At 44.8% G+C, this 13,509-nt stretch overlaps 1 protein-coding gene across 1 annotated transcript in view; it reads left to right on the plus strand.

Moving 5' to 3' along the window:
* Positions 1-13,509, plus strand: part of LOC123749622 (uncharacterized) — a 63,112-nt gene that overhangs the window by 7,427 nt on the left and 42,176 nt on the right. The gene's annotated exons all lie outside the window — the stretch shown is intronic.

Consider the following 13,509-nt stretch of genomic DNA (forward strand, 5'->3'; position numbering starts at 1 on the left):
AAGGACCAGTAAAATAGCCTCAGAGACAGTGGGCACCCATGAGGCAGCTGGCAGAGCCTCATGGTGTAACAGGTGGTTTGAATATCCTGTCTAGTGTCTATTGGTGGAATCAGGGCAGTGTAATTGTGGTGAGATTACAGGCCCCTGTGGGACTTTGAATTCCACCCTGTTGGTCCGCCCGGTGATGACGCCGCCGGCCATTGTCACCCCAGTGTAGAGCAAGGCAGGCTCTGGTTTGCTGGAGTTGTTGGTGATTCCCCATCCATGTGTGTATGCCCGGGGGCCACCCCCAGGCCGCCCGGCCGCTCGGCCCGGCCACTCAGCCCGGCCCGGCTCAGCCAACCCGCCTGCCCACGCGCCGGCTACCCCCCCCCCCCCTCTCAGCTCGGGAGCGGCGCTGTGGGCCACGCGGTGGCCACATGCCTTGGCCACCCCCTTGGGCCACTTGGCCACTTTCCCGGGACAGCCTAGGGCCACATCTTGTCGACACATGAGGAGCAAGCTAAGTGTTGACAGCTAGAGTGGTAGTGACCTGGGAAATGAGTGAAATAAGGAGAGGAAAACGTGAGTACAATAGTCAGTGTAACAGTGTCTCAGTATTAGTGGAAATTCACGGTAAAGCTGTGTTGTCCCATAGCCCTGCCAGGCTAGGGAAGCAGCTGAGTGACAGCTGTCTGTAGCACGTCCAGGTGACTGGTAGGGTGGTACCTGGAGATAGATGTTGTACACGGGACCACACTGTAGTATCATGATGTATATTAGTGTGTAGACTGACTCGAGTATGTACCGGTCAGTGTAGAGATTTACCATATAAGTGATCCAGCCTGTCGATTCTATATATAATCGTTCAGACTTGATTAATGCCATAGAGTACCGCATATAAATTGTATCATTAAAGGTAGGCAGGCCAGGTTGCAGGGATGTCAGTGGGTACCCTGAGGTCTGTGTAGTTAGTTACATTTACCTGATGATATAATTTTCATTGATTATGTGAATGCCATTTCTATGTGTTCATTTGCATGCTTTATGTACTGTGCTGTGTGGTAAGTCAGTAGATGTGATTGCTGACTGATTGCCTAATGATGTCATTAGCATGTGGGGTATGCTGATGGCATCATTATGTTGCAGGTTTGTGCAGTGTTGTTATCAGTTTATACGATATTGCTGCCCTAGGAACTGTGTTGAGGGTTTAAGGGACCTCTAGGATTATTCAGGGGAATTCACAGTACTTAATGAATGCAGGCAGTTGATTGGTTAATTGCCTTGCTGAGGTAAGTGTGTGTTCACAGTAGTCCCTTGCAACGGTTGCAAGAAAAGGGGGGCAGTAATATTGGTATACTCTTGTTGTTGCACAACCGTGTGTCATTATTGTGTGGGCACAGTAATTAACGAGTTGCAGTAGCCGCAACCGTATGTGGGCAGTGCCTTTGTGTTGTTGCATGCCATTGTTGTGTGACCTATGTAACACTGGGGTTACTTTATTTCTTTAAGTTGTGTTGAGGACTTAAGGATTCAGTGAGTTAATAATTGGGGAATTAACTGGATAAGGGGTGCACACTTATTGTGGAGTGAGTGAGGGCTGTTATGAGAGAAAACAGCGTTGAGCTTGAGTGAGATACGTCTCGGGAGCAATTAATTGTCCGTGTGACAACTAATTGACCACTCTAGCTAATTATGTAATTAGCCTTCTCATCATGAATTCACGTAGTGGGAGAGGATCTGTCAGAATCTGTCATTATTTGTGTTAACGTAATTTGCTCGAGACTAATTACCTTTCTGGGGTATAGCAATTAGTGGCTCATGTTAATTAGTAGAGTAATTAACATCAGGAGGGCTCAGATGACTCGGTAAAGCGAGGTCATGGAGCTAGCATAAATCGTTGTATTAATCATATCCTGTCTGAGGACATTGGATTAATGGCACTTAATTAGTTAATTCGGGGTAATTAACTCCTTTCCCGTGAATTCACAGTGTTTGATGAGATCTGCTTAGGCAGTGCGGAGTGAGACGTAATTGTGGATGATTAATTATCGATCCTGGTGATAGTTAATTAATTGCTCGGAGTTAATTAGGGAAATTAACACTCACTAGTAATTTTTTGACACAGACTGTTGAGAAGCTACCAAGTTAGGGTAGGCTTAGTTAACGTAACTCACTGGGGATGTAATTAGTGGTCCGTTTGACCTTAATTGAGGATTACTCACTGAATACTTGCTAGGAGTCAAGTGTGATGTAATATAAGTTTGAGTTATTGTTAACAAGAGAGACAAGTGTTAATGATTAACGTAGAGTATCATCATGTTGTTGTCTAGTGTGAGCCAATTGTTTGTGATTACCGTAGCACTTTGTTGCTGACTGCTGCGATCAGTCAATTAACGTAATTAATCTCTTAAGGCAATTTCTTTTGGTTGTCGTCTGGTGACGAGAGTAGAGTAATCTAGAGATTTGTGGAGCTGTGTCCCAGAATCCCGCCTTGCCTGTCTTTGTTACAATTTACAGTGCAACTTCTTGTAGGGAGTTGCAAAGAGTGTTCACACTGGGTTGTGATAGGGGGAGTCACTGCTGGACTACCCACCTAGTTACGTGGGTCTCTCCTGGGTGGCGGGAGGACCCCTAAGTTTGTGATTATAGTAGCTGTCAGGGAAACCGAGACACTATTGATTGCATGCTTGTGTCTTCAGTGGATATCCTTCATTTGTTCAGTTAGTTCATGTTGTCAGCCCGAAGTGTCAGCAAGATGGAGCCTGCTGTCACTTCTCGAGGGGCTGTTGAATAGGTGTGTTGCAAATGCCATTTGATGTTCAATAACGTAACCATTCGCTGTGGTGTAACTTAGTCTGTGATATTTTTCTTTGATTTGCAATATTGCATCATCAGTGGGCACACCTGTGTTCAGGTTAGTTCAGTATGCAGCCTCACAGCAAGGGATGCTATTTAGCTGTTTGTTATCGTGCCACTGGATGGACATTAACGTAACGTAAACTCGGTAATGTAGTAGTTAGTCTCTTGTTAGTAATAAATTGTTATGTTATAGAAAACGGTCTTTGATGTCAACCCTTCAACCATGTTATTCCACCATATTTCTGCATATTACGATTAAATGTTGATGTGATCTTGATATGACGGCTGTTCTTGGGAATTCGAATTCCAATTCATAGCGCCACATCAAATATAAATATTTGATTGTGAGAACCCGTCGGTTACCCTTTATTAGTTTTAACGTCCTGTTTAACTATGAGGAACCACCGGCCTATTGTGGACAGGTTTTCGCCCCTAGTGGTGGAGGCCTGGCGGTTTGCTCCCGCTTTTCCTTTTTCTATTGGACCCGTGCTTAACTGCCGTGAGCAGCCTTTAAACTTATAGTCCACCTCCTAAGGGAGGTAGGCGTAGAAAAAAATCTCACACCACCTATGTCCCCTTGTGCATGTACCATCAGTGTTAAATAATCCATCCTTGTCTACCCTGTCAGTTCTCTTGAAAATGTTGTATGTGGTGATTGTGTCTCCCCCAGGCTCTTCTGTCTTCCAGCGACGTAAGGTGCAGTTCCCTCAGCCTTTCATGTCATTTAGTTCTGGGACTAGCCTAGTGGCATACCTCTGAACTTTTTCCAGCTTCGTCTTATGCTTGACAAGGTACGGGCTCCATACTTGGCCGCATACTCCAGGAGTGGTCTTACAAATGTAATATACAAGGTTCTGAAGGATTCCATAAACAGGTTTCTGAATGCAGTTCTGATGTTAGCCAGCCTCGCATATGCCGCCGATGTCGAGAGCTCCCTGAGCTCTCCTGCTTCCAGCGACGTGAGGTGCATTTCACGCTGCCTTTCCTCGAAACTCATGCCTCTTTGTTCTGGGACTAGCCTAGTGGCATACCTTTGATCTTTTTCCAGCTTAGTCCTGTGATTGACAAGGTACAGACTCAATGCTGGGGCTTTATACTCTAGTATTGGTCTTACATATGTGGTATACAAGGTTCTGAAGAACTCCTTACACAAGTTCCTGAAGGCTTTTCTGATGTTAGCCAGCCTCGTATACCCCGCAGATGTTATTCTTCTTATGTGGTGTTCAGGAGACAGGATTGGCGTGATATCAACCCCTAGATCTTGCTCTCTGTCCGTTTCACGAAGAACTTCATCTACCGTACGGTATCCTGTGTCTGGCCTACTATTTCCACAGCCTAGTTTCATTACCTTACACTTACTCGGGTTGGTCTTTAGTAGCCATTTGTTGGACCATTCATTCAGTTTGTCCAGATCATCTTGTAACCTTATACTATCTTCCTGTCTTAATCCTCCTCATAATTTTTCGCTTCATTAGCAAACAATGTGAGGAACGAGTCTATACCCTCTGGAAGATCACTTACATATATTAGAAACAATATGATATAGTATGCATCATATGTTTATATGATATAGTAGGTTTACATATATCAGAAACAGTATGATTTGAACCCACACGGTTTAGTTCAAGGACTGAACAATGTGGGACTCCACAGGTGACACCTCGCCAATCTGAGACCTCGCCCCTCACATTGACACGCTGTTGCTTAGGTACTCCATTTACTAATAGAGTTCCTTTCATTTCACTCCTGCTTGCATCTCCAACTTGTGCACTAGTCTCTTGTGTGGTACTGTGTCAAAGGCTGTCTGGCAATCCAAAAATATGCAGTCTTCTCACCCCTCTCTTTCTTCCCTGATTTTTGTTGCCTGGTCGTAGAACTCAATTAGTCCTATGAGGCATGACTTGCCATCCCTGGACCCATTCTGATTTGTTGTTACACAGTTCTTTCGCTCCAGATGTTCCACTAGCTTTTTTCTCACAATATTCTCCACCAACTTGCATGGTATGCAAGTTAGGGACACTTGACTGTAGTTCAGTGTTTTCTGCCTATCTCCCTTCCTATATATTGGGACTACATTAGCAGACTTTCAAATTTTTAGGAGTTCACCTATTACCAGTGATTTGTTGAACATTATGGAGAGTGGCAGATACAGTGTTTCTGCTCCCTCCTTTAGTATCCATGGAGAGATTACATTCGGGCCTATAGCCTTTGTCACATCCAACTCTAACAGAAGCTTCCTTACCTCCCCACTGGTACTCCAGAACTCCTCTAGTGGTGCCTGAATATATATTCCCTCACTTCTCTCTGGAACTTCTCCTTGCTCTAATGTGAAGAACTCCTTGAATTTCTTATTGAGTTCCTCGCACACTTCCTTGTCATTTGTAGTGAATCTATCTGCCCCCATTCTCAGTTTCATTACCTGTTCCTTTTTGTTTTTCTCCATATATGACTGTGCAGGAATTTAGGTTGAGTCTTTGTCTTGCTTGCTACGTTATTTTCGTAATGCCCTTCTGCCTCTCTTCTCACCCTGACATATTTTTTCCTAGCACTTTGGTATCTTTCTTTGCTCTCAAGTGTCCTGTTATTTCTATGGTTTCTCCACATCATTGTGCTTTGTTGCTTTGCTAGCTTACATCTTTGATTAAACCATGGGTTTCTCATCAGCATTTCATTGTTTTCTTTTTAGACTGGGACAGACTTGTCTGCTGCCTCCTTAAACCTCTGTGTGATGTAGTCCATCATGTATTGGGCCGTCTTTCCTCTGAGCTCTGTTTCCAAAGTTATGTCTATTAGGAATGTTCTTATCTCCTCATAGATTCCTTGTTGGAATGCCAGTTTTTTGTTTCCAGGTCCCTTCCTTGAGTACAATAACCCTTCTTCGACCAGATACTCAAACGTCAGTACAATGTGATCGTTCATTCCTACTGGGTCTTCTGTACCGACTTTCTTTGTGTTGGAGTCGCTCTGAGTGAAGACTAGGTCGAGTCTTGCTGGTTCATCATTGCCTCTCATTCTTGTTAGTCCCCCTGATATTCTGGCTTAGAAAGTTTTTTGTTGCCGCCTCCAATAGTTTAGCTCTCCATGTTTTCTCACCTCCCTGCGTTCCTTGTGCTCCCAGTCTATCCTTCCATGATTGAGGCCCCTCATAATGAACAGATGGGATCTGTTTTTACAGGCAGCAGAGGGTGCCCTTTCAATTATAGTGTTAACCGCCATGTTGTTGTCGTACTCTTGCCTGGGTCTTATGTTTTTTGTTGGAGGGTTGTATATCACTGCTGCTACTACTACTTTTGGTCCTCCCATTGTCATGGTGCTTGTAATGTAGTCTCTGAACCCCTCACAGCCCAGGATAACCATCTCATTGAAGCTCGATTCATTTCTCATTAGTACAGCCAATCTACCTACCCCCTTTCTTCCCGCTCTTTCCATATTATAGTGTAGTCCTGGGGGAATCACCACACTCGATATGATTCCTGAGAGTTTTGTTTCCATGAGTCCAATTACATCCAGGTTCCCTTTTTGTGCTCTTTCCCTTAGTACACTTGCTTTGCTTTTAATCTGTTACAACCAGCTTGTGCCAGTAATCGGGTTCTTTCTGTTAATGTGCCATATAACCTCTTCTTCTGTAATCCTACCCCAACTCAGTGGTAAGGTCTAGAGAACTGGCAGTGGCAGGTAATTGTGCAAAGCTTAAAGGGGAACAAACAGTACTCAATTACACCTTCATCAATATATTATCTCCTTCAATTACACCTTCACCAATATATATTTTGACACCATAGATGGTGTCAAAATCGCCACTTCACACTCCAACAATGGTGTTGATACCATAACATAATCCCAACTATGTTTGAGTACATCACCTGGAAGCCGACTCTCTTCTGGCAATCCTCAGTTTCTATTGATTCCATTCAAGTAGGGAAACAGGGAGGGTCCAGGATAAGAGGGCCTAGGAAGGTGGAACCTGGGGTATCTGAGGTCTGAGGGGGCTGGGAGGGTCTGGTATGGAAAGGGTGGTGGAGAAGGGAGGGCTTGGTGTGGTGAAGTAGGGAAGTGCTTGGGAGGGAGAGGGGGTTTGGAGGGGTAGTGGGGGAGGGGGGTTTGAGGGGGTTGTGGGAGAAGGGAGAGCTTGGGGAGCAGGAGAAAAGGGGGGATTGGGGAGTGGGAAAGGAGGGAGGGGTTGGGAAGGATGGGGGGAGAAGGGAGAGCTTAGGGGGATGGAGGGAAAGGAAGGGCTATAGGGGGTGGGAGAGAAGGGAGGGCTTGGGGTTGGGGGGGGAAGGGAGGGCTTGGGAGTGGGGAATAAGGTAGGGCTTGTGGGCGAGAGGGGAGAGCTTGGGAAGAAGGGAGGTCTTGTAGGAGAGAAGGGAGGGCTTGGGAAAAAGGGAGGTCATGGGGAGAGGGGAAAGTGGAGGGAGGGTGGCCTGGGTGGGCACTTAGTGGGGGGCTGGCAGAGGTTGGGGCAGGTAGGTCTTCTATTTTTGTTTTTAGTATTATTATTTTCTACCACAGACGTGGCCACACATTTACAATGCTAACCACCATATATACGTTTTCTTCTGTCTTCCATGGACAGGGTTAGAGATGTGTTAAACATACAGTTCAAGGGTTTATTGAACACTCAACCACAGAAGGTGATTCGGTCCTTTTAAAATGCTAAGCTAACCTACATACGTAAATACATAGATACATAGATTAACGTATGCCCTACATAAAGTGTTCGATGTGTCTTTTATATAGTGTCATCAATGTGCATTTACAAAGGTGAAATGTAATTCTGATCATCTTCCATATATACTTTATACGCATACATATACATACACACACACATATATGTTCATATACATATATATATATACACAGACATGCATTCACATACATTTGTTTCTTTTACTCTGACTGGGTGAGATAGCTGATAGAGAAACTAGTGTGCAATTAAGCACTTAATCACTGAAGGTGATTAAGGTGCTTTTACAAGTTCATTTTTTTTTTTTTTTTTTTTTTTTTTCAGATATATACAAGAGTTGTTACATTCTTGTACAACCACTAGTACGCGCAGCGTTTCGGGCAAGTCCTTAATCCTATGGTCCCTGGAATACGATCCCCTGCCGCGAAGAATCGTTTTTTCATCCAAGTACACATTTTACTGTTGCGTTAAACAGAGGCTACAGTTAAGGAATTGCGCCCAGTAAATCCTCCCCGGCCAGGATACGAACCCATGACATAGCGCTCGCGGAACGCCAGGCGAGTGTCTTACCACTACACCACGGAAACTGTTTATAGGTTATATAGATACATCACATCACATACATACATTGTATAATTGATACATTACATGGTCAGTCTTGGGTACAAGTCCAATATATCATCAAGTGTTCCAGTACTCATTTAGTAATTACACAGTTCAGCATAGCTTAGCCCAGGAGGGCGAAAGTCAGTCAATATGGGATATTCTACAATTGGGTGGAAGGTGGGGGTGGTGCTCCTCTTACTGGGGCTGTTGAACTGCTTGTGTAGGGTTGCCCATTCCCCTCTGGAATTGTAGGGTTCAAGGTTGTTGTTCCCTGATTCCTTTCTCTCACCCTGCACTCTGTCCGTATGGCTGCAGCCCTCATTCTCTCTTCCTTTGTCATATTCCTTTGCAGGAATACCTTTTTGAATTTCGGTATATATACTAGTCTGTTCTTCCTTGCTAACAGTTCCTCTTTTGTGTTCTCGCTTGTGAAGGTGAGTACAAGGTGTGTACTCACCTTTATAAATCGGTCTCTGTCCTTGTTGTACTGTCCAAGCCTGAAAACCTTAATATTCCGTTGAGCCCTCTCCATCTGTATCCCTTCAACGATCTCTTTAACTGCATTTTTGTCCTTGTCTCTCCACCCCATTGGACTGCCCCTCCCCCCCGGCTTGTTCCTTAAGACCTACTAAGCCTACTGCTCTTTTTCTCTCTATCAGACGGCTAGTACATCTAGCTGCTTCCCGAGAAGAAGCCACTTTCATGGCAACTTTACATAGCTTCAGGGCTCTTTCTAAACAAATATGCAATTAAGGGTTGTAGTGTAGAAGTCCCCTCTACAGATACATTATCAGCTTCCTGTGGGATGGTTCGAATCCGGTTTTGAGTAGGATTCTCTTTCAGGCTTTTTATCTCCCTTGCTGCCTTCAGCTCATCCTGCATGTTGGTTTCTGTCTCCCTCGTTACCCTCAGTTCTTCACTGATTTCCCGCCACATGTGAGCAATTGCCTCCTTAATTGAGTCATCTTGTCTCTCATTTCCCGTTCTATTTTAGGGTCTTCCCATGTTAGTTCCCTATTCCAATTATTCCAAAGTTTGGATATTCCAATGTGTGTGTGTGTGTGTGTGTGTGTGTGTGTGTGTGTGTGTGTGTGTGTATGTGTGTGTGTGTGTGTGTGTGTGTGTGTGTGTGTGTGTGTGTGTGTGTGTGTGTGTGTGTGTGTGTGTGTGTGTGTGTGTGTGTGTGTGTGTGTGTACTCACCTAGTTGTACTCACCTAGTTGTGCTTGTGGGGGTTGAGCTCTGGCTCTTTGGTCGCGCCTCTCAACCGTCAATCAACAGGTGTACAGATTCCTGAGCCTATTGGACTCTATCATATCTACACTTGAAACTGTGTATGGAGTCAGCCTCCACCACATCACTTCCTAATGCATTCCATTTGTCAACCACTCTGACACTAAAAAAGTTCTTTCTAATATCTCTGTGGCTCATTTGGGCGCTCAGTTTCCACCTGTGTCCCCTTGTGCGTGTTCCCCTTGTGTTAAATACCCTGTCTTTATCTACCCTATCAATTCCCTTGAGAATCTTGAATGTGGTGATCATGTCCCCCCTAACTCTTCTGACTTCCAGTGAAGTGAGGTTTAATTCCCGTAGTCTCTCCTCGTAGCTCATACCTATCAGCTCGGGTACTAGTCTGGTGGCAAATCTTTGAACCTTTTCCAGTTTAGTCTTATCCTTGACTAGATATGGACTCCATGCTGGGGCTGCAAACTCCAGGATTGGCCTGACATATGTTGTATACAAAGTTCTGAATGATTTTTTACACAAATTTCTGAATGCCTTTCGTATGTTGGCCAGCCTGGTATATGCCGCTGATGTTATCCTCTTGATATGTGCTGCAGGAGACAGGTCTGGCGTGATATCAACTCCCAAGTCTTTTTCTTTCTCTGACTCTTGAAGAATTTCCTCTCCCAGATGATACCTTGTATTTGGCCTCCTGCTCCCTACACCTATCTTCATTATATTACATTTGGTTGGGTTAAACACTAACAACCACTTGTTCGACCATTCCTTCAGTTTGTCTAGGTCTTCTTGAAGCCTCAAACAGTCCTCTTTTGTCTTAATCCTTCTCATAATTTTGGCATCGTCCGCAAACATTGAGAGAAATGAATCTATACCCTCCGGGAGATCATTTACGTATATCAGAAACAAGATAGGACTGAGTACAGAGCCCTGTGGGACTCCACTGGTGACTTCACGCCAATCGTAGGTCTCACCCCTCACCGTAACTCTCTGCTTCCTATTGCTTAGATACTCCCTTATCCACTGGAGCACCTTACCAGCTACACCTGCCTGTCTCTCCAGCTTATGTACCAGCCTCTTATGCGGTACTGTGTCAAAGGCTTTCCGACAGTCCAAGAAAATGCAGTCCGCCCAGCCCTCTCTTTCTTGCTTAATCTGTGTTACCTGGTCATAGAATTCTATTAAGCCTGTCAGGCAAGATTTACCCTCCCTGAACCCATGTTGGCGATTTGTCACGAAGTCCCTTCTCTCCAGATGTGTTACCAGGTTTTTTCTCACGATCTTCTCCATCACCTTGCATGGTGTACAAGTCAAGGATACTGGCCTGTAGTTCAATGCCTCTTGCCTGTCGCCCTTTTTGTATATTGGGACCACATTCGCCATCTTCCATATTTCTGGTAGGTCTCCCGTCTCCAGTGACTTACTATACACTATGGAGAGTGGCAAGCAAAGTGCCTCTGCACACACTTTCAGTACCCATGGCGAGATCCCGTCTGGACCAACAGCCTTTCTAACATCCATCCAGGTCCAGCAGGTGTCTCTCGACCTCCTCTCTCGTAATTTCAAACTCTTCCAAGGCCGCCTGATTTACTTCCATTTCTCCTAGCACAGTGACCTCACCTTGTTCTGTTGTGAAGACCTCTTGGAACCTCTTGTTGAGTTCATCACACACCTCTTTTTCATTCTCTGTATACCTGTCCTCGCCTGTTCTAACTTTCACTACCTGTTCTTTCACTGTTGTTTTCCTTCTGATGTGACTGTGGAGTAGCTTTGGTTCGGTCTTGGCTTTGTTTGCTATATCATTTTCATAACTTTTCTCTGCTTCTCTTCTCGCCCTGACATACTCATTCCTGGTTCTCTGGTATCTCTCTCTGCTTTCTGGTGTTTTGTTATTCCGGAAGTTCCTCCACGCCCTTTTGTTCAGTTTCTTTGCTTCCATACATGCCCTATTATACCATGGATTCTTCTGTTGCTTCTCGGATTTTTCCTTTTAGGCCGGGATGTATCTGCTTACTGCCTCCTGACACTTTTGGGTGACATAGTCAATCATACCTTGCACAGACTTAGCTCTGAGGTCTGTGTCCCAAGGTATTTCCTTTAGGAAGCTTCTCATCTCCTCATAATTTATTTTTCGGTATGCCAGCCTTTTGTTTCCTAGTTCTTTTTTTTTGGGAGGGGATAATTCCTAGCTCTACCAGGTACTCAAAGTTCAATACATTGTGATCACTCATTCCCAAGGGTGCTTCCATCTTGACTTCCCTTATATCACACTCATTTAGGGTAAATATCAGATCAAGCATTGCTGGTTCATCCTCTCCTCTCATTCTTGTTGGATCCTTGATGTGCTGGCTTAGAAAGTTTCTTCTTGCCACGTCCAGCAGCTTAGCTCTCCATGTTTCTGGTCCTCCATGCGGGTCTCTGTTCTCCCAATCTATCTCCCCATGGTTAAAGTCTTCCATGATTAGTAGTCCAGATCCATTCCTGCTAGCAACAGAAGCTGCTCTCTCTATTATGTTAATGGTGGCCATATTGTTTCTATCATATTCCTGTCTGGGTCTTCTGTCATTTGGTGGCGGATTATATATGACTATGACTATAATTTTTTGCCCTCCAGTGGTTATTGTTCCTATTATGTAGTCACTGAAACCTTCACATCCCTGAACAACCAACTCCTCAAAATCCCAGCCTTTTCTTACCAGCAGAGCTACACCACCATCACCTCTTCCTTCTCTATCTTTCCTCATAACATAATAGTCCTGTGGGAACACTGCATTTGTTATTGTTTTCGTCAGCTTTGTTTCTGTGAGAGCTATTATGTCTGGGTTTTCCTCTAGTACCCATTCTCCAAGTTCATTTGCTTTATTTGTAATACCCTCTATGTTAGTGTATAACATAATATATCTCATAACATAATAGTCCTGTGGGAACACTGCATTTGTTATTGTTTTCATCAGCTTTGTTTCTGTGAGAGCTATTGTGTCTGGGTTTTCCTCTAGTACCCATTCTCCAAGTTCATTTGCTTTATTTGTAATACCATCTATGTTAGTGTACATTGCCTTGAGGCTCACTTTCTTCTGTCCCTTCTCAAATCTCCTCCTTGGTGAATGTTCTGCTGGTGGAGGAAGCTGTGCCATGGGTGTGAGGATTTGTGAGGTGGATACCAGGGTTGCAGAGGATACTGGGATGAGAGGTAGGGGGTCAAGTGAAGGGGGAAGGACAGGGAGGGTATGGGGTGAACGGGGCGGGAGGACAGGAAGGAAAGGGGGGTTTTATATGCAGAGGAGGGTGGTGGGGTTGCCCTCCCAGCTGGTGTTACTGGGTAGCTGGTTGTGGGTTCCCCCCTCGCCTCTGGGGGTGATGTGTTGGGAGCAGTGGTTTCCTGGTTTTCCCCTCTCGCCCTGCGCTTCTTCCTTGCTTCTGCCGCCATGGCCCTCTCCTCCCTCATCATGTCCCTCTGGAGGAATACTTTTTTGAATTCTCCCACATGTTGCAGGTGCTTTTCTTTGTTAGAATCATGTCCTTTGTGTTCTCGTTTGCAAACACTATCTTTAACACACGGTCTCGGTCTTTTTGGTACCAGCCTAACCTGAAAACCTTCTCAATGCTATGCTCAGCCCCTTCCATGTCTAGTGCCTTCAGTATTTCATTCACTGCCACTTTGTCCTTAGCATTCCACTCTTTCCTATTAGAGCCTTCCTGCTGTTTAATACCTACAGCTACCACTGCTCTTTTCCTTTCCAGCAGCTGGCTAGTGGAGCATGCCGCCTCCTGTGAGGTGGCTGCTTTCATGGCTACCTCCATCACTGCAGACATTACTTCAGAGTTGTTTTTTTAACATTTCTGCAAATGTTGCTTTTAATGTGGCATTCTCTTCCAAAGTACTATTACTACCTTCACCCTGGGTGGTTATCTGAGTCTCAGCATCGATATTGTTCTCTTTGAGGGCTCTAATCTCCTCCTTTGCTGCTGTCAGCTCTCTTTTTAGGTTGCTTATTTCTATTCATCATTTCCTGCATCATTTCCTGCATCTCACTCTTGATGTCCTCCAGAAACTGGGCGAACATTTCCTTCATTTCGTCACCTGAACTTTTCTCTGTTCCCCTGTTGCTTCTGGCTGTCATGCTTGACCCTATT

This window comes from Procambarus clarkii, chromosome 2 (assembly GCF_040958095.1).
Source record: "Procambarus clarkii isolate CNS0578487 chromosome 2, FALCON_Pclarkii_2.0, whole genome shotgun sequence".
In the NCBI taxonomy this organism is placed as follows: Eukaryota; Metazoa; Arthropoda; class Malacostraca; order Decapoda; family Cambaridae; genus Procambarus; species Procambarus clarkii.